This window comes from Cynocephalus volans, chromosome 9 (genome assembly GCF_027409185.1).
Source record: "Cynocephalus volans isolate mCynVol1 chromosome 9, mCynVol1.pri, whole genome shotgun sequence".
Lineage (NCBI taxonomy): Eukaryota > Metazoa > Chordata > Mammalia > Dermoptera > Cynocephalidae > Cynocephalus > Cynocephalus volans.
The window spans coordinates 105,732,792-105,757,503 of record NC_084468.1 but is presented as its reverse complement, the minus strand read 5'-3'; the positions used below and the strand labels follow the sequence as shown (position 1 = coordinate 105,757,503).

The 24,712-nt window shown below is 35.3% G+C and overlaps 1 protein-coding gene and 1 pseudogene across 1 annotated transcript in view; one reads left to right on the top strand and one right to left on the bottom strand.

Moving 5' to 3' along the window:
- The window catches only part of PRDM5 (PR/SET domain 5), a 243,976-nt gene that overhangs the window by 45,443 nt on the left and 173,821 nt on the right, over positions 1-24,712 (top strand). The gene's annotated exons all lie outside the window — the stretch shown is intronic.
- On the bottom strand, positions 13,889-15,423 carry LOC134386335 (mothers against decapentaplegic homolog 5-like; annotated as a pseudogene).

The window sequence follows — 24,712 nt, the reverse complement described above, 5'->3', positions numbered from 1 at the left end:
AGGCTGGAGGGAAGTAAATAGAACAAAAGTGTTACAAGCTTCCAGCTTTAAGTAAATTTATCTAACTAAATTATCTAAAATAGTAGTAAAAGACTGTTTTAACTGACAAGTTAATAAAAGGAAGAAATGGGAAAATAAAAGCATTTTATTAATCCAAAATGAAGGCAAGAAGTGAGAAAATAGACAATTGCATTATATAGAAAATAGTGAAATGGTAACTATAAATCCAATTAGAATAATTGTATTAAATTTAAATGGACTAAGTACTTCAGTTCAAAGACTACATTATTAATGAATTAGATCAAAGAACCAACCTGGTGCCTCTTAACGGACAATTTTAAAATATAAAGATACAGAAAGCCTTAAAAAATGGATGAAAAAAGATATATTATGCTGTACAAATGAAAACAAATGAGGTTTAAGCTTACTAGTATTTGATAAAGTGGACTTTACGGAAGAAATATTTCTTTACTAGAAATAAAGAGGGTCAATACACTAGGAGATATATGTTCCAAATGTGAAAACAAAAACTGAAAGAGCTACCCGTAGGAATGGATGCACAATGCTACTGTGAGACTTAAACACACCTTTCTCAATTGTTGATAGAATAAGCAGGAAAAAAAAAAAAAAAACCTGGGAAGGTTATATAGATAATCTGATGAATACAATGAATACACAGTCCTGATTGACAGATGTAGAATATTGTATCCAGTGACAGTTGATCAAATAATGCACATGGAAAACACCAAAATTAGCCATATGTTGGGTTATAAAATGCAAGTCAACAGATTTCAAAGGATGCAATATCAATAAAAATCCTAGCAAGCTTTCTTTTTATTTTTTTACGGCGGAAACTGATTCTAAAATTTATGTGAGTATCCAAAGGGCCATGAATTGACAACACAGTCTAGAAGTAAAAGAACAAAACTGGAGGACTTATACTACTAGATATCAAGACTTAGGGACTCTAATTTAATACTATGGTATTGGCAGAAAGATAGACATTGTTTTTGACAAAGGTGCCATTAACAATACAGTGAGAAAGGATGCCATTTTTAATAATTGTGTTGAGTCAAAATGATATCCTTATGGAAAAATAGTATTTTGGAACCTAATTCACATCATATACAAAAAATCAATTTAATATGATTGCAAATGTAAACATGTCAGATTAAAAACAAACCTTTTGAAGAACTTTTGTAGGAGAATAAATATCTTAATGATTTTAGGTTTATTAGTCTATTTCTGTTGCTTATAACAGAATACCTGAAACTAAGTAATTTATAAAGAAATGAAATTTATTTCTTACCATTTTGGAGGCTGGGAAGTCCGTGGTCCAGGGGCTGCATCTGGTGAGGACCTTCTACTGGGGTGGGAACTCCCTACAGGGTCTTGTGGTGACCAGAGTATCACATGGTGGGAATACCATAAGCAAGACAGCTAACTTGCTCTCCTTAAAAAGCCACCAGAACCACACCCATGACACCCTATTAAACCATCAACCCTTTAACTCCATGAATGGATTGATTCATTCCTGAGGGCACAGTCTTCTTGGTCTGATCACCTCTTACAGGCTCGACCTTTCAAATACCATAATTGAAATTCCTGCCCTCTTTATTGCATTGGGGTTCAAGTTTTCAAATCATGAACTTTTGGGAGACACATTTGACTCATAGCATAGGGCAGGCAGTGTTTCTTACATAAGACACAACAATCACAAACTCTAAACTCTATGGGGAAAAATGATAAATTGGGGAACACTAAAGTTAAGAACCATTTGTTAGCAGATATTAAAGGGTGAAAAAGCAAATCATGGAGAGAAGATATTTGTACTATATATGTCTGAAAAAGGATTTGTATCCAGAATGTGTTAAGAACTTACAAAAATCAATTAAGAAAAAGAAAAATGGGCAAACTCTTTAACAGGCATGTCACACAAGAAGATATCTAGATGGCCAGTAAACATGAAACAATGTTCAACTTCATTAGTCACATGGGAAATTCAAAGCAAACACACAAGATGCCATGATATATTCACCAGAATGACTAAAATTAAAAAGACAGTGTCAAATATTTGCAAGAGTTATCTGAAACTCATATACTGCTTCTGGGTTTTTTAATTGGTACAGTCACTTTGGAAAACCATTTAGCATTATCAACGAGAGCTGAATATGTGCATATGAGATGACTCAGCAATTCCATTAGGCAGATACCCAAAAGAAATGTGTTTACTAAAGACTTGTACAAGAATTTACATAGCAGTACTATCAGGCATTGTCTCGAGTTTGAAATAACCCAAATATCCATCCACAAGTAAATGGATAAATGTATTTTAGCATATTCATAAAATGAATATTATAAAGCTTTTATGGTAAAGCAACATGGGTGAATCTAAAAAACTTAGCATTGAGTGAAAAAAGCTGGAGACAAAGGAATATGATTGTATTCCATTTATATGAAGTTCAAAAACAAAGCTAATCTGTGAAGTATAAATCAGGATTATGGTTACCTTTTTGTGAGGACAGTGGTTAGAAGTAGGGACCTGGGAAGATTTCTGGGGTGCTGTTTTTTTGTTTGTGTGCTAGTTATATTGGTGTGTTTATACTTTGTGAAAATTCAGTATGCTTAAAGTTTCTGCACTTTTCAGTAATTGTGTTACAGTTCAATAAAAAGTTTACTTAAAAAAATAAAACATAACAATGTGATAAAATGCCTAGGCCACGGGGTTCTACTTTAGCTAGACAGTCAGGTAGTGCTGCGACTTAAATAAACAGTGCGAGTGGCAGCCGTATGAAGAAGACCTGGTATAGGAAACCAGAGTGTAGCAGAAATGACAATAAATTTGGACTGTTCAAAAGACAGAAGCAAAGCTAGGGAGGCTAGCAAGGCTAGTGGTTAATGGATGAGAGGACAGCAGGAGTGCATAGGAGTAGAGAGGTACTTACAGGTCAGATCATGAGGCTCATTCTGGTGTCATAAGGAAGTCGTCGTTGAGGAGATTTAATCAGGAAAATGATGTGATCTGATTCATGCCATGAGAAGGTCACTGTGTCTTGTTGTGAAAAAACTGTAGGCGGCAAGAGCAAAGCAGGCATCTGTTGCTGTGGTTTAGGAGTGATTTGATGGCTTCTTGGAGTTGAGCCTTAGCGATAGAGTTAGTGAGAAGTGGTTGTCTTGTGGTTGATGTTGAAGGTAATTAACACCAGTAGGGCTTGCTGGGTGGATTATGTGTTGAAAGGGAAGAGTCAAGAATGACTTTTAAAATCTGGCCTGAGCTATATGGGTAGAAGGTGGTGACATTTCTGAGATAAGGCAGTTGGAGAGTAAGAATGAGAGGTATGGTAGAGGGTGGGGTGGATCATTGCATATTGCAGACTTTTGAGAGAGGCCATTGTCTTTTTTACTTTTTCTTTTTTAATTAAAATATAATTAATTGTACATATCTGTGGGGTACAGCATTGAATATTAAAACCTGTGTGTAATATGTGATGCTCAAATCAGGATGATTACTATATTTATCATTGCACAATGTAATCATTTTTTGTGGCCCTTTACCAATTTCTTGCTAAGTCCCCTTTTTCTCCCCCTTTCCCTCCTCTGGTGGTCTCCATTCTGTTCTCTCCTTTTAAAAGTTCAATGAATTATTGTGATTGTTGTATCTTTTTTCTTTTTTTATATTTTTTTATTTTTTAATTTTAGCTCCCACTTATTTGTGAGAACATTTGGTATTTCTCTTTCTGTGCCTGGCTTATTTAACATAATTTTCTCTAAATCATCCATGTTGCTGTGAATGTCAGAATTTCATTTCTTTTTATGGCAGAGTAGTATTCCATTGTGTATATATACCATATTTTCCTTATCCAGTAACCTGTTGACATTTGGGTTGCTTCCAACTCTTAGCTATTGTAAACAGAGCTACGATAAACATGGGAGTATGGGTATCTCTTCAACATGATTTCCATCCCTTTGAGTATACACCCAGCAGTGGAATTGCTGGATTGTATGGCAGTTCTATGTATAATTGTTTGAAGAACCTCCATACTGTTTTCCATAATGGCTGCACTAATTTACAGTCTAATCAATAGTGTAGGAGGGTTCCCCTTTCTCCGCTTCATTTGCCAGCATTAGTTATTCTATGTCTTTTTGATATTGGCTAGTCTAACTGGCATGAGATGACATCTCAGTGTGGTTTTCATTTGCGTTTACACGATGCTTACTGATGTTGAGCATTTTTTTCATGTGTGTTGGCCATGCATATATCCTCCTTTGAGAAATGCCTATTCAGCTCCTTTGCTCACTTTTTACTTGGGTTACTTGTTTTTTAATGTTAAGTTGTTTGAATTCCTTGTATATTCTGGATATTAATCCCTTGTTGAATGCATAGTTTGCAAATATTTTCTCCCATTCTGTAGGTTGTCTTTTCACTCTGTTAATTGTTTCTTTTGCTGTGCAGAAGCTTTCTAATTTGATATACTTCCATTTGTTTACTTTTTCGTTTGCTGTCTGTGCTTTTGAGGTCTTACTCATAAAGTCTTTGCCCAGTCCTACTACCTGAAGTGTTTCTCCTAAGTTTTCTTTTAGGAGTTTTATAGTTTCTGGTCTTATATTTAAGTCTTTAATCCATTTTGAGTTGATTTTGCTATATGGTGAGATGTATGGGTCTTCCTATGGTTGTCCAGTTTTCCCAGCACCATTTATTAAAAAGGCAGGCTTTTCCACATTGTACATTTTGTTGCTTTTGTCAAAGATCAGTTGGCTGTAAATATATGGGTTGATTTCTGGGTTCTCTATTCTGTTCCATTCATTTGAGTGTCTGTTCTATGCCAGTACCATGCTATTTGGGTTACTATAGCTTTGTAATATTGTTTGAAGTCAGGTCACATCATACCTCTGGCTTTAAATTTTTTGCTCAGCATGGCTTTGGTTATTTGGGGTGTTTTGTTCCATATAAATGTTAGGGTTGTTTTTTGTTGTTTCTGTGAAGAATTTTGATTGGGATTGCACTGAACCTGTAGATAACTTCGGGTAATATGGACATTTGCACAATGTTAATTCTTCCAATCCAAGAATAGAATGTCTTTCCATCGTTTTGTAACCTCTTTAATTTCTCTCAGCAGTGAGTTGTAGTTCTTGTTGTAGAGCTCTTTCACCTCCTTGGTTAAATTTTTTTCTAGGTATTTTATTTTGGGGGGCCTATTGTAAATGGGCTTGCTTTCTTGATTGCTCGTTCATTATTGGAGTATACAAATGCTGCTGATTTTTGTGTGTCAATTTTGTATCCTACAACTTTACTGAAATTGTTTATCAGTTTTAAGAGATTTTTTGCTACAGTCTTTAGATTTTTCTCTATATTGGATCAGGTTACCTGTAAACAAGGAACACTCTTTGTCTTTTTCAATCTGAATGCCCTTTATTTCTTTCTTTTGCCTGATTGCTCTGGCTAGTACTTCCAATACTATATTAAATAAGAGTGGTGAGGGTGAACATCTTTGTCTTGTTCCTATTCTTAAGGGAAAAGCTTTTAGCTTTTCCCCATGCAGGATTATATTGGTGGTGGGTTTGTCATATATGGCTTTTATTATGTTGAGATACTTTCCTTCTATACTTAATTTGCTTAGAGCCTTTATCATGAAGCAATGCTGAATTTTGTCAAATGCTTTTTCTGTGTCTCTTGAGATAATCATATGGTTTTTGTCCTTTATTTTGTTGATGTGGTGTATCACATTTATTGGCTTAGGTTAGTTGAACTATCCTTGCATCCCTGGGATGAATCCCACTTGATCATGTTGTATAATTTTTTTGATGTGTTGCTATATTCTGATTGCTAATATTTTGTTGAGGATTTTTGCTTCTGTGTTCATCATCACACGTATTGGCCTATAATTTTCTTTTTTTGTTGTATCTTTGTCTGGTTTGGGTATTAGTGTTATGCCGGCTTCACAGAATGAATTTGGGGAATAGCCTCTGTTTCAACTTTTTGGAATAGTTTGAAAAGAATTGGTATGAATTCCTCTATAATGGTCTGGTAGAATAAAATCTTTGGTCCTGGGCTTTTCTTTGCTTGGAGAATGCTGATTAATGCTTCAATATTGCTGCTTGTTATTGATCTGTTCAGGTTTTCTCTTTCTTCTTGGTTCAGTTTTGGTAGTTTGTATGTGTCTATAAATTTATCCATTTCTTTCATGTTTTCAAATTTGTTGGCATATAGTGGTTTATAATAGTCTCTAATAATTCTTTGTATTATTGTGGAATTGGTTGTAGTGTCTCCTTTTTCATTTCTTATTTTTGTTACTTGGGTTTTCTCTCTCTCTTTATTATTCCTTTTTATTATTTTTTATTTCCTTTTCAGCCATTTCAAGGGTTTTCTGCTTTATAGAGGAAGTGTACAGTACTTGAGAATTACTGTATTCCTTTGGTGGTGTCATATTTTCTTTTTTATTGTTTTGTTGTTGTTTTGTATTTCTAGTATCTGTACGTTGATGTATGGTCATCTGTAGAGTAGTTGCTGCTTTTATTATTCTGGAGTGGGCTTTGAGGAGATGGACTTCATCCTCTTTTCCTAGGCTCTGCTTGGGACTCTCCTCCTGTCAATGCAGTTGAGGGCAAGATGGGCAGCCTGCATGGTGGCTGTACCTGCTACTATGGCAGTGAGCCGCCCTTGTGGTGGCAGTGGTGGGGGCAGTGGCTTTGTTGGACCTTCCACACGAAAGCGGTGTTTGTGATGTACTTCTGCCTTCTGTTGAACGCCTTCTTGCGGCTCCTTGAGAGCATTGTCTTATTCTCCCCAGGTCTTTTTACAGTACGTAGAACATAAATATAATTTAATTAAACAGTTTATTTCATATTCAGTATTCAATAAATCATTCATATTCAATGAAAATATTGAGTAAATGAAAAGATTATTTTTTCCATGGCATTCTTAGAAAATATGTAACTTAAAGGTTAAAAATAAGGAAACAATTTACTGACTCCCTTAGTATTTTACTGGCTTGTGTTTGCCTACTTTGTAGACATTTTCTTTTCTTTTTCATGGATATAGTTTTTAAAGAAGCTGGTTGGTTGATATTAAACTGGACATTTTGTTTACATGTTTCTTTTTTTCTGTGCAGTTATTTTGCGATTACAGCTGTTCTGCTGTTGGAAACTTGATTCAGTACCAGGTTTCCAATGTGTTTTAGTTTTTGGAAAAAATGTTTCCAATCATTTAAAATCTTTTATTTTTCTTTATTGTTTATGTGCTTTTAGGTGTTTAGAACAAAGAAGTCTCTTTACCAATTTTTTTTTTTTCAGATGATAACATTTTGTTTTAGGTTCCAATTAGAACCACCTCATGTAGACATTTGTGGAAAAATACCACCTATGAAGCCTTGTATAATGTTGGGACTCCTAAAATAAATGTCATAGTGCATTGTTCCTAACACTAGTTTTCTAGTTAGGGAATACACAAAGCAATCGAATGTTACATGTTTTCTGGAAGTTCTGCATTTGTTTTGTGGTTGCCTTTTATCTGCTCTTCACAAAATGGCTCCTACCTGAGTATGTCTGTGCCAGCTTCTGGCCATTGAGCCAAACAGGTATGATGATGAAAAGAATGCTGAGAGTTTGTGGTCAAGTAGTTTGATTAAAAAGGAGTATTTCTACCATCTTTGTGGTTCTTATCACAACTTATAACGCTGTAGGAATTTTATCAAATAGATACATTTGGTTGCAAATAACAGTGACTCCAACTCCAGCTTGCTTTAATAATGAGGAAGGGCATTATGTCAAATAGGAAGCAGTTAGTTGAATGGGCCTCAGGAATGGTTGATTAAATCAACTTAATGACATTACCCAAGTTCTTTCCACCTCTCCACCTCTCCACCTTGGTAGTGGCTTAATCCTCAAGCTGGTAGCAGATATCAGGCAGGTTTCAGACAAGATAGTGTCTGTAGAAACAAGGGCACATTTTCAAGAACCTTCTCCCCCTGGTTGATCTCTACTATGTCAGAAGTGTGTAACAGGTCCATTGTGGAACTGGCAAATAGAATGAGATTGCTCTTACCCACTCAGGGATAACCCAGAGCTGAGGTAGGTCAGCTTTTTCTGACTTCAGAGGGGAGGGTGGACATCTGAACAAATTTAGTATTCTTTGAGAAAGGAAGATGGTCAGGGTGTGTACTCAGAGGCAGTGTCACCATGAGAATGACCACATTTGTGTTTGTTCATTTAACAAGTTTGTCTTGAATGCTTTACTGTGTTCCAGATGATGTATTAGGAGCTGTGTTTAACTAGAGAGATAAAAGATACCTAGCAGACAAAGTACAGCTTAATGACTGTTAAGGAGTCCATGTTTTGTATCTTTCTTTATTTACATATTATACAAATGTTTTGAGAGAAAGCACACTTAGTGAAAGTGTTTTTGATTATAAGAACTATTAAAAGAGCTATTAAAAGAGAGTACCTTTATATATTTTTAGAGGTGGAAGGAAGTGTTTCAAGTAGAGAGAAATTATAAATGAAGGTAGGAAAAGTGTAAATTAAGGAAAATGAATATTTTAACCAGGTTATTTATGTTTTCATAAACATTTATTTTTTTTTACGTATCATGCATGTTATAAAAAATTAGAGCAATACATATGAAGTTAAAGTCCTGTTACCTCTTTTCTGTCTGTCCACTGTTGCTGATATTTTTGTAGGTATTTCCATGCATATAGAGTACCAGTAGGAATTACATGAGTTTTTTAAAAGTAAATCTTATTTCAGTATATGCAGTAGTAATATTGTTTATCTGATATGTGGTCACTGAGAGTCTTCTTCACTAAGAGTTTGGGCATAAATGCAGGAGGCATTTGGGAATTTTTTTAATGTCAGCTTTATTAAGCTGATGTAATTCACATAGCATAAAATTTACTCTTTTAAATGTAATAGTAGTTTTCATTGTATTTATAGGGTATGCAATATCACCATTAATTTTAGAACATTTTCATCACTCCAAAAAGAAACTCTACCTGCTAGCAGTTATTTTTTGAATAATTTTTTACCCATTGGTATCTTGTGGAAAATTTCACTTGAAGAGCCATGTTTCTCTAATTTTCCAAACACATTAAGTCCTTATACTAAAAATTCGGTTAACTCCTTTGGACTAGGTCCAGAGAAAATATTTCAGATCCGTAGATTCATCTCTGAGAGATGAATGTGTGTGTTTTTGGAAGTAAAACCTTTAGCAGTGCAAGCAGTTTTAATGGGGACTGGTGTCAGTGTTAGTATTTATTGCATTAATAAAAATAAAAGTTTTATTAAATTACTGGTAATCAGGTTTCCTATGTTTTTAGATTTCTAATTGTACACTAGAAAAAGATATTTAGCAAAATCAAAGAAAATTAACGTTAACAAAGTGCAGTGCTGGGATGATTAGACTAACGATCTTTATTGTACCTTTGAACCCTATAATACTTAATAATTTTATTTTCTTCACATTGAGAGCTTAAAAAATGATGGCCAAATGGGAAAATTTAAGTAATGTACTTGCATTCAAACCTTTCATATTTTTTCTGAAATAACTCTTTTAAAAGAACCCCATTTAACCTTACATGTACATGTGGCTGTTGAGCACTTGAAATCTGGCTGGTATTTTTGAGGACTGAATTTTTACTTTTATTTAGTTTTAATTAGTTTAAGAAACTGAAGCAGTGTAAAAGATCTTTCCATATAACACAGCTTTGTTCTTTGGTAAGACTACATTTTACTTTACCGTTGCACTGTGTGAGAGATTATTGTTGTATTGTAGGCTGTGTATCAGGCATGTGCATTTTTAAAAATATTATATAGAAACATATCACCTATTTAATTGCTGTCAATGGAATCATCCAAATGATTTTTTGTAAATAAAATGAGTTTTTTTACATAGCATTGTAACATAGTAATGTATTTATTTGAATATTTTGTGCAGAAAGTATGAGTTACAAAGATTTCTTTGTAGATTGTAATTAGTAATTGTATAGAAATATTTGGTATACACGTATTTATATACAGTATGTATTTTATTTATCTTTGTATATTATAAAATGGTTATTTTAATTATATCATCACATTAGCTTTATAGTATAAAAAAGTAAGTATGAAAAAAATTATGTAAAGGAAGTGTACAATTGATGCAGAATTAAGTGGAGATGAAGAAGCTAATCTCACAACTAGAAGTATAAAGGACAAAATGAAAATGGAAGAAGTAGGACACAAATTTCACAATAATGCAATTGTATTTTCTGTGATAAAGTAAAACAAAAATAGATTTTTTTGGTAAAAATATGTGTATTAAAAATATGTATATTCAAATATGTATATTAAAAATGTATAAAAATATGTAAATTAAAAAAATATGTATGTTAAAAAGGTGACAATATGAAGATATATTTTCAGCATTTGCTGAAGTGAATTTGATAACAAATTTTCTCTCAGTATTCAAAAAGTAATTTGTGAAATTGGCATCCTGAAATCCAAATTAAATACAATAAAAAGCTTTTTTTCAGGTATTTGTAATAATTTTTTAAAAACATAAATGTTTTACAAGAGATATATTGTATGAAGTCACATTACACTGACGAATATTTAGCTGTATTAAATGTAAATTTTAAGATACCCTCTAGAAAATGATCACTGTGGTTTTACTGAAAAGTACTTGTTAGAGCAGTGCATAGTGTTCCTTCAGATAAAATATTTTTTATAATTTCTTTTAAGCCACTGTTACACGCCTTGCAAAGCAATGAATTGTACTTTTTTGAACTTGGTGGGACAAAAAAAGTGGTAAAAGTACAGCTTCCAGGTGATCAAGTGTAGAGCAAGGATCAAGACTTACTTTTTACTGTGTTCCCTCTTCTACTATTATAATTTTTCATCGTGATATATATTTTTCAAAAAAGTTTAACAAATAAAAAATAAATTGTTGGGACAATAAGGCATAAACATGCTCCAGCTTAAGATCGAAGCCAGACTTCTGAACTGGGCCATGATACTTTGCATCTTTCACAACACTTTTTTTTTTTTTTTTTTTTTTTTTTTTTTTTTTAATTTTATTTTGTCGATATACATTGTAGCTGATTAATGCTCCCCATCACCAAAACCTCCCTCCCTTCTCCCTCCCCCCCTCCCCCCCAACAATGTCCTTTCTGTTTGCTTGTTGTATCAACTTCAAGTAATTGTGGTTGTTATATCTTCTTCCCTCCCCCCCCGATTTGTGTGTGTGTATGTGTATGTGTGTGTGTGAATTTATATATTAATGTTTAGCTCCCTCCAATAAGTGAGAACATGTGGTATTTCTCTTTCTGTGCCTGACTTGTTTCACTTAATATAATTCTCTCAAGGTCCATCCATGTTGTTGCAAATGGCAGTATTTCATTCGTTTTTATAGCTGAGTAGTATTCCATTGTGTAGATGTACCACATTTTCCGTATCCACTCATCTGATGATGGGCATTTGGGCTGGTTCCAACTCTTGGCTATTGTAAAGAGTGCTGCGATGAACATTGGGGAACAGGTATACCTTCGACTTGATGATTTCCATTCCTCTGGGTATATTCCCAGCAGTGGGATGGCTGGGTCGTATGGTAGATCTATTTGCAATTGTTTAAGGAACCTCCATACCATTTTCCATAGAGGCTGCACCATTTTGCAGTCCCACCAACAATGTATGAGAGTTCCTTTTTCTCCGCAGCCTCGCCAGCATTTATCGTTCATAGTCTTTTGGATTTTAGCCATCCTAACTGGGGTTAGATGGTATCTCAATGTGGTTTTGATTTGCATTTCCCGGATGCTGAGTGATGTTGAGCATTTTTTCATATGTCTGTTGGCCATTTGGATATCTTCCTTAGAGAAATGCCTACTTAGCTCTTTTGCCCATTTTTTAATTGGGTTGCTTGTTTTCTTCTTGTAAAGTTGTTTGAGTTCCTTATATATTCTGGATATTAATCCTTTGTCAGATGTATATTTTGCAAATATTTTCTCCCACTCTGTTGGTTGTCTTTTAACTCTTTTAATTGTTTCTTTTGCTGTGCAGAAGCTTTTTAGTTTGATATAATCCCATTTGTTTATTTTTCCTTTGGTTGCCCGTGCTTTTGGGGTCGTATTCATGAAGTCTGTGCCCAGTCCTATTTCCTGAAGTGTTTCCCCTATGTTTTCTTTAAGAAGTTTTATTGTCTCAGGGTGTATATTTAAATCCTTAATCCATTTTGAGTTGATTTTAGTATACGGTGAGAGGTATGGATCTAGTTTCATTCTCCTGCATATCGATATCCAGTTATCCCAACACCACTTGCTGAAGAGGCAGTCCCTTCCCCAGTGAATAGGCTTGGTGCCTTTGTCAAAGATCAGATGGCAGTAAGTGTGTGGGTTGATTTCTGGATTCTCTATTCTATTCCATTGGTCAGTGTGTCTGTTTTTATGCCAGTACCATACTGTTTTGGTTATTATAGCTTTGTAGTATAGCTTAAAGTCAGGTAGTGTTATGCCTCCAGCTTTATTTTTTTTGCTGAGCATTGCTTTGGCTATTCGTGGTCTTTTATTGTTCCATATAAATGTCTGAATAGTTTTTTCCATTTCTGAGAAAAATGTCTTTGGAATTTTGATGGGGATTGCATTGAATTTGTATATCACTTTGGGTAGTATGGACATTTTCACTATGTTGATTCTTCCAATCCAAGAGCATGGAATATCTTTCCATCTTCTTGTATCCTCTCTAATTTCTCTCAGCAGTGGTTTGTAGTTCTCATTATAGAGATTTTTCACCTCCTTGGTTAACTCAATTCCTAAGTATTTTATTTTTTTGGTGGCTATTGTAAATGGGCAGGCTTTCTTGATTTCTCCTTCTGCATGTTCACTATTGGAGAAAAGAAATGCTACTGATTTTTGTGTGTTGATTTTGTATCCTGCTACTGTGCTGAAATCATTTATCAATTCCAACAGTTTTTTTGTAGAGGTTTTAGGCTGTTCGATATATAGGATCATGTCATCTGCAAACAGGGACAGTTTGACTTCATCTTTTCCAATCTGGATGCCCTTTATTTCCTTCTCTTCTCTGATTGCTCTGGCTAGTACTTCCAACACTATGTTGAATAGGAGTGGTGAGAGTGGGCATCCTTGTCTAGTGCCTGTTCTTAAAGGAAAAGCTTTCAGCTTTTCCCCATTCAGGATGATATTGGCAGTGGGTTTGTCATATATGGCTTTAATTATGTTGAGATACTTTCCCTCTATACCTAACTTATAGAGGGTCTTTGTCATGAATGAGTGCTGAACTTTATCAAATGCTTTTCAGCATCTATAGAGATGATCATATGGTCCTGGTGTTTGAGTTTATTAATATGGTGTATCACATTTATTGATTTGCGTATGTTGAACCAACCTTGCATCCCTGGGATGAATCCCACTTGATCATGATGAATAATTTTTCGTATGTGTTGCTGTATTCTGTTTGCTAGTATTTTAGTGAGGATTTTTGCATCTATATTCATCAAGGATATCGGCCTGTAGTTTTCTTTTTTGGTTATATCTTTACCTGGTTTTGGTATCAGGATGATGTTTGCTTCATAGAATGAGTTTGGGAGATTTGCGTCCGTTTCAATCTTTTGGAATAGTTTGTAAAGAATCGGTGTCAATTCCTCTTTGAATGTTTGGTAAAATTCTGCTGTGAATCCATCTGGTCCTGGGCTTTTCTTTGTTGGGAGCCTTCTGATAACAGCTTCAATCTCCTTTATTGTTATTGGTAGTTAATCACATCAACTGAATACAAATGTGTTGTTCACAATTATGTAGAAAAAAATAAGCTGTGATATCTGTTATATAAGCTTACAGTATCTGTGCTGGTAGTTTATTTAAAATTAAAACAAATCCTCTGATATTATAATTAAAAGAATACTTCTGCACTATGAAACAGAAAATATGGGCTTCAGGGGTGCGCATCTGAGTGAGGACTTTTCCAGCCACTGAAGGGGACCCATGAAGGTGAATGTCAATCCAACATGGGATTTTGTTGACATTCTGCTGCTCAGTCCTTGACAAAACTCATTTTAATAGTGCACATTTTGGTGAGCTCATACTGTCTCATACTCATGGCTGACAGACTGAGACAGAAGCTGAACAAATTTGTGATTGTTAAAAATTTGGAGGCTTCAGCTGCTGAGAATCTTGCAGACAGTGGTGGGATGAAAACAGTGATGACAGTTATGCTTTTTTACTCTGTATAAATATGTTGCTGTCATTGAGGCACCCTGCATACACCTTCCCACCAGCATCATTGGATGAACACCTTTTCCAGTGTGTCGCCTAGTGTTTCCAATTTTCAGATTACGATTAATGTTTTACAACCCCAAGCAACCCCTACTTTTGTTATTTGTAGGGTCTGTGAATCCACGTACTAACACACTAGTAGAAGATGCATGAAAAGCTTCCCCGGCATGATTGTTTAATTCATAGTAGACAGTTGAACATCAATGTTTGGGCTCTTCATAGGTAACTGGCTGAACATTTGTGCTGGATATACTGAGTATAATTTGAGGAATCATGTTATTGTATCCACAGACTGGGAATTAATTTGACCCATCTGATCATTCGGTGTCTTATAGTAAGGAGGAGGCATATCACCTGGGAGCTGAAATCGAGTTCTTGGTCTAGGACTTGCTCAGGTTTTGGGATATGTGTTTCTAGCAGGGGAAAGGGATAGGCACTATTTGGAGATAAGGGAAAAGGGAGTGTTGTTGGGCTGGTGCAAAAAATCTGAAAATGTGGCATTTTGTGGCATGTGCGGTTCACTGTGGCTCATGTTCCCTAAACTGAACTGGAAGGGTATATTGTGGATTGAATTCATTATGATGAGGCACTAACACAGGCAGTACGACTGCTGTCTATACTCCTATAGTGGTATGGATTGACTCAAACTTCTTTTTGCTTAGAGCCAAAAGGAAATTCACAAATATCCAATGGTTTTAGCTCATGATGACTTTTCAAATCAGGCCAGGGCTCAACAGGACAATATATAACGTGAAGTAAGCCTTTTCTGTGAGAAAGGGGCAGATGCCCATCTAAAGATCTGGGAATAGTGGCACATTTGCTTGGCTGTCCTGGACTGCTCAAGGCTTTCTCTTGTTCCTCCATAGCACCCTTTGGCTTTGCCACTGGGCTAGTAAAGGAAAACAAGTTGGCGGTGATGTCAATTGATAAAAATCTTAAGAGACCTTCCTGTAACTCAAAAATCAGTGGCTGGCTATGGAAGAACAAGTTAAAAGGTCATGTACAGCTCCTAAGCAGAAATGCCAGTTGAAAAGAGTATAGTGCCATTTATCTTCACGAGTACCATATGCTTTTGTCATTGGTTCCGGGGCTGGCTGGGCACATTCTCCAGGCCCAATCTCTGTGCCTCTCCTTACTGCAACTTCACAACCAACTCTCGGGACAGGCTCATACTGCCTTCCAGATGAGGGAGGGAAGGAGCCTGGGAGGTGCTTACTGGGGTCCACCCATATGTACAATCATATAAAAAAAATAAGATTCAACAGGATCTGAGAGTGTGATTTTGTCCAGCTTGGTTCTTGCTCCAAGAAAAAAGCCATTTTTGGATAGATTGTAAAAGAAAAATTTTCAGTTATTGAAATCTTGTTGGAAAATTATGAGGAAAAGTCTAAAAGTGAAAGATCAAACAATTGCTCATAGAATACATGGCCTTTCTAACAATTAAAATTAATTGAGTCAAAGTTTGAAAAATTGCAAATTTTTTTTAGCTTTGGATGAATCGTACAACATGAGATAACACCCAATTAATACTTCCCATAGTTAGTTTCAAAGACCTTTCAAATTTATAAAGAAATGCCAATTCATGGACTAAATAAATGAACTTGTGGTGTAGGATTTTAAAAAATGGTTTACATGGTTAGGTTCTTCATAGAGATTGGTGGTTTAACTATAATAGGTCCAAAATCCAGATTTATGGAATTTTTAAAGTGTGATACTAATGTTTTCCATATTGATTAATTCAACTTTATGATATGCATTGAAAATATTTGCATTCAGTTTTTTTGAAGTAGATATTATGGGAAGTGTTATAGACTCAATTGTTAAATTCATTCATTTATGTGCAAATGATTGTGATCATTTCCAGTTTATGGAACTATTAATAGCAATAGAAGGGAATGAATTTAATGGATTTTGTGCTCTTTGCCAAAAGTCCATGGTTGAGTTGTAGCAGAGTTTTACAAGGATTTACTATATTGCTAACTCCAAGATTTTCTTGAGAAAGGAATGCTTGAAAAATAATCAAAGACAAAAAAAAATCTGTCACTTAGGTTTTCTCACCAATATCACACTGCATATAAATGAGCTAAATTTGAAACTCCAGTGAAAGGAAAAGTATTTATATGACCTAGGTGGTTGTTGAAAATTTTAATAGTACAAATCAATAATAATGTTTTTACGTATTTTAAAAAACGAACAACTATGCAGTTGATTTTAATTATAGTACAGTGTTACATAAACTTGCTGTGAAAAACCGCAAGAACAATTCGATGAATGCTCTGTTGATAATGATAAGTTTAGAGTTGCTTTTTAATTTATGTAGTATCTTTTTAAATTTAATTTTGTTAATACTTCGACATTAGAATTAATGAATTTACTTAACTTGGATAGATGTAGTTTTGAAAGTGATATGCATTTTTTTCAAAGTCAAATTAATTTTTCCAAAAAAAAGTTCAAACATTTTTGTTAATATGGATGTGAATATATTAAAGGACAGTGATTTTTTGATACTTGATTTAGTTATTGGGAAATTTTAAGCATCTGTGGAACAACCTAGTTTTGTGAATCTATTTTTTTAATTATGAATTTTCTGAAATCTAAATTGAGATTATTTCTGATGAAAATTTAGTGTATGAATTGGAATGTGCTGTAAGTATAAAATGTTCAAAGAATATAAAATATCTCATTAATAATTTTATGTTTATTACATGCTGAAATGGTAATATTGTGAATATATTGGGTTGAATGTATGTATTAAAATTGATTTTGACTTTCTTTTTACTCTGTTTAATGTGACTATTAAAATTACAAATGTGGTTTATATTATGTCTATTGGACAGTGCTAGTATAGAGAGTGTCAAGAGTAGCCTGAGTTCCTCCCTGGGAATTAGTTCACAGCAAAGTTGGAGAGAAGCATAGGTCATATGGAGAAAGTGAACTTTGGTATTTGTATTTCCTTTACCTTTATTTAACTGTATGACATTTGGCATTGAAACTTAAAATAAGCTTCAGCTTATTTCTTTTTCTGTGTGTGTGTTTTAATTAATAGACTTCATTTTTTAGGTATCAAGGTTTACAGAAAAATTGAGTGAAAGTTAGAGTTCTGATGTTCACCCTCACCCAACCCCCATTTTCCCCTATTATTAATGTTTTGCATTAATGTGGTATATTTGTTATAATTGGTGAGCCAATATTGGTACATTATTTTGAGGTCTATAGTTTACATTAGAGTTCACTGTTTGTTTTGTTTATTCTGTGGGCTCTGACAAATGTATAATGACGTGTCCACTGTTACAGTATCATACAGAATAGTTACGCTGTCCCCAAATCCCCTGTGCTGACTCTTCATCCCTCCCTCCCTCACCGCAACCCCCGGCAATCACTGACCTTTTTATTGTCTCTATAGTTTGCCTTTTGCAGAATGTCATATAGTTGGAATCATATCATATGCAGCCTTTTTCAGATTGTCTCCTTTCACTTAAAAATATGCATTTAGGGTTCCTTCATGTCTTTCTGAGGCTTGATAGTGCATTTATTTTTATTGCTGGATAATATTCCATTGTACCACTGTTTGTTTATCCATTCACCTATGGAAGGACGTCTTGGTTGCTTTCAAATTTGGCCATTATAAATAAAGCTGCTATATAAACATTTGTGGGCAGGTTTTGTGTGGACATAAATTCTCAATTCATTTGTGTAAATGCCAGGTAGCAAGATTGCTGGATCATGTGGTAAGAGTATGTTTAGTTTTGTTAGAAACTGTCAAACTGTTTCCAAAGAGGCTGTACCATTTTGCATTTCATCCATCAGTGAATGGGAGTTTCTGTTGCTCCATATTCTTCCTTGTCAACATTTGGTGTTGTCAGTGTTTTGGATTTCAGCCATTCTAATTGATGTGTAGTGGTATCTCATTGTTTTAATTTGCAAGTCCCTAGCGACATAATGATATTGAACATTTTTTCATATGTTTATTTACCATCTGTGTAACTTTTTGGCTGAGGTGTCTGTTTAAATCTTTTGCCCATTTTAAAAATTGGGTTGTTTTCTTATTTTGAGTTTTAAGAGTTCTTTGTATCTTTTGGATACCAGCAAAGATTTTCTATCAGTCTGTCACTTGTCTTTTCATTCTCTTTGCAGTGTCTTTCACAGAGAAGTTTTTAATTTTAATAAAGTCCAACTTATCAAATTTTCTTTCATGGATTGGTGCTTTTGGTGTTATATATAAAAAGTTGTCATCAAACCCAAGGTTACCTGAATTTTCTCCTATGTTATCTTGTAGGAGTTTTATAGTTTTGCACTTTATGTTTAGATCTATGATTCATTTTGAAAAGTTAAGTTTGTGAAAGATGTTAAGAACTATGTCTAGATATGCTTTCTACATGTGAACATTCAGTTGTTCCAGCACCATTTGTTGAAAAGACTATCTTTTTCTATTGAATTGCTTTTGTTCCTTTGTCAGTCACCTTATTTATTTATTTATTTATTTTGGATGAAAATTCTTGCAGTTTGCATTTTAATAAGAAGGTAACTTCAACGAATTTGTTTCTTGCGGGGGGTGCTCATAGGTATAGTGAGGCACAGAGAGGAAGGTCCACAGAAGTTAGACCTTTTGCAGTTCATCTGTAGACTTCTGTAGCAGTTAGTTCTGCTCAAAAATGGTATTATTCTCTCTGGAATGTTTAGTTGCCATTATGGACACATAATATTTATTTGAGATTTCAGATATATTTGAGTGATTTTACTGACATCCAATCTGAAAACAAGATGGTCAGTTTTTTTTAAGTAATCAAAAACTATTTTCTGATTTTCTTCTTCTTTTGTCTTTGTAGTGTGGCCCGAAAACAAGAGATTCTTACATACCACATTTTATGATTTCCTGGGCAATAAACACAAAGTTGATCTAAAGATAAGTTCATTTTAATTGAAATAATTTTTCAGGTATCCTAGAGTTAAACTTTGGCACCAGGAGTGGAAAAGAACCTGAATTGTTATACTGGGAAATAATCTCAGGAACATAATGTGGTTATCACAGCAGCTGGCCACATAAATGACTGCTAGGCTAAAGAAGTGTTACCTTGATTATTCACTTGAAATTCCAGCTTGAGTGATGTGGTACATAAAAGTAGCCATGGTCAGAAATATGGATGTTGAGGAAGAAACGATTTGCTATTTGTAAAAGGTCACTTGTGTTTCAGGAACAAAGTCTTCTATTTATTCTAGACCATAAAAATATAGCTGAATTCACTTATGTTGTCTTACTTGTTAAGCTATGTTTCTGAACTCTGACTTGTTGAAACTGCCTATCTTATAGATAGCATTGGAGTCATTTTTCAGCAAGCTAATCTTTATAGTTCTCATAAAAAAAGATATTTTTTCATTTATTATAAGTTATATTGTTGTTTCTCAGATGAGATTTTTCTGGATAGGTTTGAATGACACAAGTATTTTGAGTTTTGCAAGAGAATGTTCTATAAGAGTTTGTTTTGTTTTTAAGTATCCCTCTAGATTTGACTGATTTCACATGTCATTGTAAATTTCTGCCAATATTTTATTAAAGTTACATAAAACAGAGTACATCCTAGTTCCTGTAGCCATAGAGAATGAAGGTGATTTTTATTTTTCTAAAATTTTGCATGCATTTTTTTATGTCCTGGAAATTCCAGAGACTTATTATAGTGAATAGAATCCTTACATTTTTCATCAAATGTATCTCTAATAAATAAAGCTTATAAAATTTTAATTTTACCCTGGAATATACATTAGACCTGGAATTTGGGGTCTCAACTGTTTTCAGCTTTTTTACTTTGTGTAAGGTCTTTGTGGTTTTAGATCTTGTTTATCTTTATCAGTTTGGTTATATACAGTTAGTTCTGCTGCAACACAATATATGTTTCTAAAATCACCGTGCTATGCAGAATCACTCAATAAAAATCACAAATCTTATGGAAAAAATAGGCTTAGGGACACAATACACAAAATCTTCATCATTGACACATAAAAGATAGGAATCTAATAAAAATGAGAGCAGTTCTATACATGTTAAATGATTAGAAATAGATAAATACTACAATAAATATGGCAGTTTACTTTTAAAAAGACCTGGAGTTTACCATCTGATGTGGATGGGTATGTCTCATAACAAATGTAGTGAACTGAGGAAGGTGGTAGATATTTGAAGTGTGACTGTTTTGTTGTGTATTTCTATGTGGCTCAGCTGGGTGTAGTTTTCTGCATTTACCTAGTATTTCTGGGAAATGAAATTGTGCATGAGCAAATTCAGAACTTGTGTCATACTAGGTTGTTCCCTAATATATCAATTGCATTGGAATCAATTGACATTTTAGAAACAAGCACTATAGCAGGATAGACTATACATTTTTGAAATACTGATGGTTTTATAGATTTTTAAAATAGTGTTTTAGCAACAACTTGGCATGAGTTAGTTATCTATTTCAACATGGCCCCTACCATTTAAGCAGGTATTCTGTGCAAAAAAGAGATATTTGGAAGCATTTTCTTATATAAGGAGTAGCTAACAAAATGCTCACCCATTTGTCTTTTGCCCCTTGTCTACCACTTTTTACTGAATCTATCACCAACTGCATCACATTTCCTCTTGTTCTGCGATTAATCATATCCTCATAGTTTCCTTTGAAATCTAACTTTGGCTCAGTCTTTCTATATGACCAGTTTTCTCATGAACACTTGAGTGATTCCCATTCTAACTTGAGCTGGTCCCCAGAAACCATAGTCAGCCTTCGTTACTTACTGCCCTGCTTCCTGGGCACAAGTAAAGTGATGGTTTCAGGGCTGCTCCTGTGAGGTATGAAGAGCCATGACTGGCTGACATTGACTTGAAAAGAAAATCCTGCCCTATACCCCAATTTAACTGCTGGTGCAAGCAAAGGGGCTCCTGGACCCTTTGCAGTCTCAGAATCATTCTGAGCACAGTGCTCCAGGCAAACACTACCGATCAATTGTTGTTGGCATGTAAGTTGAAAGATGTTCCCTGTCTTTGTTTTTTGTATTTGCATGGGCTAAGCCTTGGCTTCCAGGGTGGCCTGAGCCAGGGATGGCTAATAAGTAGATGCAGAAGATTGGCCACATACCTTAGGTCATCAGATTTTACAAGGCAGTTAGTTCACTTTAGGTATCATAGCCAGTTCATCAGGGAAGGCCAGGCCAGTCCCTCTTGACATCACTACAGATAGTGAAGAACACTGTCTATGCACTGCCTACTAGAGAAAGGAGTTCCTCCTCAGCCCAGTGGTGTGACCTGCTCCTTGAAAGCCAGGCAGGTGATTATGCAGCCTACACCACAGGCCACACTTACAGAAACCTTCACGCAACTCCACCTGTTGGGAAAATAGAATAGTTTGGTCAGGGCCCTTGCCACAGGTCCAGTTGGGTGTGGTTCAGCACATCCATTGTAAACAAATTGTGTGTGTGTGGAGTTAGTGAGCATGTGCGCCAATGTATCTTTTTAGTTTTGTTGTGTTCTTCAGAGAGAGAGAGAGAGAGAAAGAGGGAGGAAGGGGAGAGAGAAAGAGTTTTGGTGAAGCAGGCAGGCGAGCATCAGCCTCGGGTGTCCACCCAGTGCAGCCATGCTTTCCAACTTATGGCTCAAAGGACCTTTTGGCCAGTTTCCTAGCTCATAGACCTGAGTGAAGGGGTCTAGTGACCCAGCCTGGCATGTGAAGGGTTTGTGACCCAGTCTGTGAACGGGCTTGAGGAATCTGGGAGCTCCAGACCCAGCCCTAGTGCAACAATTGGCCCAGTTGGTGCAGGATTACTGGCAGGTAAAAGAGCCTGACAACTGTCATGGTCGTGTAACTCTACACCACCTTATAAGGCACTGCAATTATGTCATGAGCAGTGACTGTGGTCTCAGGCCCTGAGAAGTAATATACTTTCTGTCAGGGCCAGAGGCTCAGATGCTTCAGAAAAACATAGACAGAAACCTGCAGCCAGGGACCAGCTTCCTCAGTATATCTACAGTAGCAGTACTGGGCAAGAAAAAGAAACTCAATTCCCCCCCTCCTTGCCCCAACTTTGGCTAGAATTTTTTCAGAACAGTGTTAAGTAATAATGGTAAAAATAAGTAATAACCGTGACTTTAATGTCAATATTTATGTGTTTCACCATTAAGTATATGTTGGCTTTGACTTAAATTGGCTGTTGTTTTTATTTTTATTTTCTTTTATTTTTTAATTTTAATTTTTATTTTTTTAATTTTATTTTGTCGATATACATTATAGCTGATTATTGCTCCCCATCACCAAAACCTCCCTCCCTTCTCCCTCCCCCCTCCCCCCCAACAATGTCCTTTCTGTTTGCTTGTTGTATCAACTTCAAATAATTGTGGTTGTTATATCTTCTTCCCCCCCCCCCCCGGTTTGTGTGTGTGTGTGTGTGTGTGTATGTGTGTGTGTGAATTTATATATTAATGTTTAGCTCCCTCCAATAAGTGAGAACATGTGGTATTTCTCTTTCTGTGCCTGACTTGTTTCACTTAATATAATTCTCTCAAGGTCCATCCATGTTGTTGCAAATGGCAGTATTTCATTCGTTTTTATAGCTGAGTAGTATTCCATTGTGTAGATGTACCACATTTTCCGTATCCACTCATCTGATGATGGGCATTTGGGCTGGTTCCAACTCTTGGCTATTGTAAAGAGTGCTGCGATGAACATTGGGGAACAGGTATACCTTCGACTTGATGATTTCCATTCCTCTGGGTATATTCCCAACAGTGGGATGTCTGGGTCGTATGGTAGATCTATTTACAATTGTTTAAGGAACCTCCATACCATTTTCCATAGAGGCTGCACCATTTTGCAGTCCCACCAACAATGTATGAGAGTTCCTTTTTCTCCGCAGCCTCGCCAGCATTTATCGTTCATAGTCTTTTGGATTTTAGCCATCCTAACTGGGGTTAGATGGTATCTCAGTGTGGTTTTGATTTGCATTTCCCGGATGCTGAGTGATGTTGAGCATTTTTTCATATGTCTGTTGGCCATTTGGATATCTTCCTTAGAGAAATGCCTACTTAGCTCTTTTGCCCATTTTTTAATTGGGTTGCTTGTTTTCTTCTTGTAAAGTTGTTTGAGTTCCTTATATATTCTGGATATTAATCCTTTGTCAGATGTATATTTTGCAAATATTTTCTCCCACTCTGTTGGTTGTCTTTTAACTCTTTTAATTGTTTCTTTTGCTGTGCAGAAGCTTTTTAGTTTGATATAATCCCATTTGTTTATTTTTCCTTTGGTTGCCCGTGCTTTTGGGGTCGTATTCATGAAGTCTGTGCCCAGTCCTATTTCCTGAAGTGTTTCTCCTATGTTTTCTTTAAGAAGTTTTATTGTCTCAGGGTGTATATTTAAATCCTTAATCCATTTTGAGTTGATTTTAGTATACGGTGAGAGGTATGGATCTAGTTTCATTCTCCTGCATATGGATATCCAGTTATCCCAGCACCACTTGCTGAAGAGGCAGTCCCTTCCCCAGTGAATAGGCTTGGTGCCTTTGTCAAAGATCAGATGGCAGTAAGTGTGTGGGTTGATTTCTGGATTCTCTATTCTATTCCATTGGTCAGTGTGTCTGTTTTTATGCCAGTACCATACTGTTTTGGTTATTATAGCTTTGTAGTATAGCTTAAAGTCAGGTAGTGTTATGCCTCCAGCTTTATTTTTTTTGCTGAGCATTGCTTTGGCTATTCGTGGTCTTTTATTGTTCCATATAAATGTCTGAATAGTTTTTTCCATTTCTGAGAAAAATGTCTTTGGAATTTTGATGGGGATTGCATTGAATTTGTATATCACTTTGGGTAGTATGGACATTTTCACTATGTTGATTCTTCCAATCCAAGAGCATGGAATATCTTTCCATCTTCTTGTATCCTCTCTAATTTCTCTCAGCAGTGGTTTGTAGTTCTCATTATAGAGATTTTTCACCTCCTTGGTTAACTCAATTCCTAAGTATTTTATTTTTTTGGTGGCTATTGTAAATGGGCAGGCTTTCTTGATTTCTCCTTCTGCATGTTCACTATTGGAGAAAAGAAATGCTACTGATTTCTGTGTGTTGATTTTGTATCCTGCTACTGTGCTGAAATCATTTATCAATTCCAACAGTTTTTTTGTAGAGGTTTTAGGCTGTTCGATATATAGGATCATGTCATCTGCAAACAGGGACAGTTTGACTTCATCTTTTCCAATCTGGATGCCCTTTATTTCCTTCTCTTCTCTGATTGCTCTGGCTAGTACTTCCAACACTATGTTGAATAGGAGTGGTGATAGTGGGCATCCTTGTCTAGTGCCTGTTCTTAAAGGAAAAGCTTTCAGCTTTTCCCCATTCAGGATGATATTGGCAGTGGGTTTGTCATATATGGCTTTAATTATGTTGAGATACTTTCCCTCTATACCTAACTTATAGAGGGTCTTTGTCATGAATGAGTGCTGAACTTTATC